Source organism: Mandrillus leucophaeus, unplaced genomic scaffold, assembly GCF_000951045.1.
Source record: "Mandrillus leucophaeus isolate KB7577 unplaced genomic scaffold, Mleu.le_1.0 Scaffold29, whole genome shotgun sequence".
Classification (NCBI taxonomy): Eukaryota; Metazoa; Chordata; class Mammalia; order Primates; family Cercopithecidae; genus Mandrillus; species Mandrillus leucophaeus.
In genome coordinates, this window is record NW_012103031.1 from 3,292,482 (window position 1) to 3,296,496 (window position 4,015).

Here is a 4,015-nt window from a genome sequence, read left to right on the forward strand (position 1 = left end):
GATCCACCTGCCTCAGCCTCCTGAGTAGCTGGGACTACAGGCATGTTCCATGAAGCCCAGCTAATTTTTAATTTTTTTTTTTTTTGGTAGAGACAGGGGTCTCACTATGTTGCCCAGGCTGGTCTTGAACTTCTGGCCTCAAGTGATCCTCCTGCCTGAACCCCACAAAGTGCTGGGACTTAAGCCACCACGCCTGGCCCTGTGTTTCCAGTGAAAATGTTCTATGAGTTCATGCCAATAATTTTCATGAAGTTTTATTCTTTAACGTTATGTTTTAACTTCATACCACCTATTGGCTAAATGCATCTCTTTATGCAATATTGTCCAAAATGTTGGGCATATTTGTTCACAGTTTCTAAAATGAGAGTGATGCCACCATTAACCATTCTTTTTTGTTGGGGATTTCCACAACCTGCTAGACAAACTCTCATAAAGCTGTAACACTCTGTGTGAATTACTTATGCGAATATTGAGAAAAAATTGATGGTAGAAAATGTCTTTGAGTTATGTTGAGTTCATGCTTTTGAAATACGTGTATATTGCCCCTTACTCAGACTGAATCACAGTACGGCGCTGAGTTCCTTCCCAAAAGGGTGACTCCAAACATAACCGGGGGAAAAAGGAAGCAGGCGCCCCAGTGTGCACAGCACAGTGGTGTGGTTCTTGTCGGGGCGCATACTTAGCTCTGCTTCATCTGAGTCCGGGCTATGCCTGCTTCGCCTCACCCTCAAATATTTTCAGGGTTTTTTTTTTTTTTTCCTTCTCAAATGTAATTTATGAAAAAGTAGGTTACCGAACTAAGAGCAAACAAACCCATGTGGCATCGCATTTTAAACATAAAGTAACACTTGCTCTATTTAAGATGAAGCTTCTGCAGATGGAACATAAAGGGTGTTTTCATCTTCCGCTTCAAGATACACTTTCGGCTGCTTGCAGAATTGCAGCCAAGATGTGTGTTAATCCTTTCTGTGACCGCGGACTCCGCGGCGGCAGCTGCTGTGAGGCGGGCATCTGAATTCCAGGAGCAGTGAGGGACAGGAATAACAAGGCCAGGTGTTGCCCGCCTGCCCGCAGAGTGAAAGAGCTGCTTCACTGCGCCTCTCCCCTGCGCGGCGGGAAGCCACAGGCAGGAGCATGGAGCGTGCCCAGGGGCCCGGCCAGGCCAGAGCACCAGGTTCAGCAGTGTTGGCGTCCACTCTAGCACACACCTTGGTTTTGGCAGCATGCTTCCCAGAGATCCACATTATATAAAGTTATGGAAATAAAGTTCATGAAAGAGAACAGTATGAGAAAAAAATGTGAATGCGTTTCCTCTAGCTCAAATCACCGAATGCTTTGAGCCACATTATTTTTAGACGTTTTTATTTATTTTTTTTTAAGTAGATCTCCTTTGCCAAGAATAGAATGTCTGATTTTCTAAATAACTGGAGTGGGTTTTGTTGTTGTTCATATTTCATCCCCAATGAGGAATTGTTTGTGGGTTTAAAATAGATGTGAAAGTAACTGAGATTGTATCTGAATGGACCGAGGGGCTGTAAAATGGCATGTCAGTGGAATTATGCTTTCGGCTGTGTGAAGGTGGCTTTTGCGAAGAATTCTGGTCTGTTGGTTTTCTCATGCCACGTTCTGGAAGATGAAGCTGGCGTTGTTAAGGATGTGGAGTGGGAAGCTTGCTTACTCGGAGGGTGGAGCCCTGAGCGCTGGGATGGTTCTGTCTTTACTCCCCGTGTTTAGCCATCGAGTTGAGTTCCTCCATCAGAGCACCATAAAATCCCACAGGGCTTAGGGACTAGGTTATATACCTGTCACAAGCCCTGCAAGTTCTGCCTCTCTGAGAGCTTCTGACCCCACCTTGTCTAGGCAACACCGTTTGCAGAGGGCTCTGAAGTACAGCAAGGGAGCTGGTTTCCCTGGAACACCATGGGGGGAGGAGGGGAGTGACATGTTACGCCTGCATTTGGAAAGATCCCTGGCATCTGTGAGGAAGGTGATCCGGGAAGCGACAAGCTGGGAGTCCAGAGAGAGGATGAGGGATGGAAGCAGGCGTTGGGGTTGGGCAGGCTTGAGAGAGGACCTCCTCGAAAGCCCACATGGTGGGACGTGAGTGCTGGGGGCTGGGGGTGGATGGGAGAATCCTCTGCCACCTCTGGTGGAACAGATCACCAGGTGAACATGTCTTGGTGACTTCACACGCCATTCCCCATGCCTTCTGTCCTGGGCAAGGAAGAGATCACAGAGCTTGGGAAGGGACATGGCTGCACCCTACAGGTGGCTCCGATGATGGCCTCTTATCCCCAAGGGAGAGAGTCTTAGTCATCAGGTATTACACGTGGGCGAGAGGTTGACCCTTGGCTGGCTGGCAGCTGAGAGCTGGAATTAGAGAATGCAGGGCAGCCAGAGAGGTCACTTCGAGACATGTTGAGGATGAGGTGTGCCCGATGGGACATCTGCGTGGCTGTGTTCAGCAAGGGTTGAATGCTAACCTGGGACAAGGGAAGCCTGGGTGGCCAGTGTGAGACTCAGATGTCCCTAGAACAGAACACAATAGGGTCATATGGCGATCGTAGCTGAGGCCATAGTCCAGTCTGCTTTCTCTCTCTCCCCATATTCTACCACGGTCCTCATTCAGATTCTTCCCCTGCAGCCTCTCAGTTCCCCGCTAGAATGCCTTTTTTGGGGGGCGGGGATACAGGGTCTCACGCTGTCACCCAGGCTGGAGCGCAGTGGCGCAATCCCGGCTCACTGCATCCTCCACCTCCCAGGTTCAAGCAATTCTCCCACCTCAGCCTCCAGAGTAGCTGGGATTACAGGCACGCACCATCATGTCCAGCTAATTTTTGTATTTTTAATAGAGACGGGGTTTCACCATGTTGGCCAGGATGGTCTTGATCTCCTTACCTAGTGATCCGCCCACCTCAGCCTCCCAAAGTGCTGGGATGACAGGCATGAGCCACCACTCCCGGCCTGGAATTCCTTTTCATCTGGCCGCTGAGCTGTAGCATGGTCCACTGGCACATTTTGCTGTTGGTCGGCATTGTTTGATGGTGGTGGTAACGGTAGTTCCAGATGATTCTATGTGTTTCTCCCATTTCTTAGGTGTCAGACCCTAGGAAACCCATTTGGTTCCTGCAGATAAGTTGGCAGAGAGAGGCCCTCGTTCACCTTTATCAGATGTCACCTGTAGAAAGGTGACAGAGAGCTGGTGCACTGGCACACACTGCAGAGATGTGATTGCAAACCCAGGGGCCTGATTGCTGCCCTCAGCGGTGGGCGCCTCTGTCCTAGACATCTTCCCCGTCACGTGACTGTGCTTGGTTTCAGGGGCTGGTGTATTCCCAGGAGAGGCAGGCTGAGCACTCTTCCTGCTGCGGGTTCCCCTGGCGTTAGGATTTTCCAAAACATTGTAAGAACTAACATGAGAAAAAAGAAATAGCCTTTATCTCTTGTGCCTGACAGATAATCCGATTACTCTGGGGATTCGATAAAAATAAATCATTGTTTATTCTTAGAGTTATCTTCTGTGATGACCAAAGTAATCATTTGTGAGACACTTTCAAAATTTAAATCAGATGTACAGAACTCGGCTTCAGGAACAAGTAAATATAGAAAGGGCCACGCGGTCCAGGCACAGTGGCTCACACCTGGCATCCCAGCACTTTGGGATGCTGAGGTGGGCGGGTCACTTGAGGTCGGAAGTTCAAGACCAACCTGGGCAACATGGTGAAAACCCCTCCCCACAAAATATCCCAAAAAAATAGCTGGGTGTGGTGGTGCACACCTGGAGTTCCAGCTATTTGGGAGGCTGAGGTGGAAGGATAGCTTGAACCTAGGAGGTGGAGGCTGCAGTGAGCCAAGGTCATGCCACTGCACTCCAGCCTAAGTGACAGAGCCAGACTCTGACTCAAAAAACAAAAGACAAAACAGAAAGACTCATGTGAATTTGAAGAGAGTTTGCATGAGAGTTTGAATGTGAGTTTGAAGAGTCTGATTGATTATGTCGTAGAAGCCGTTTGCT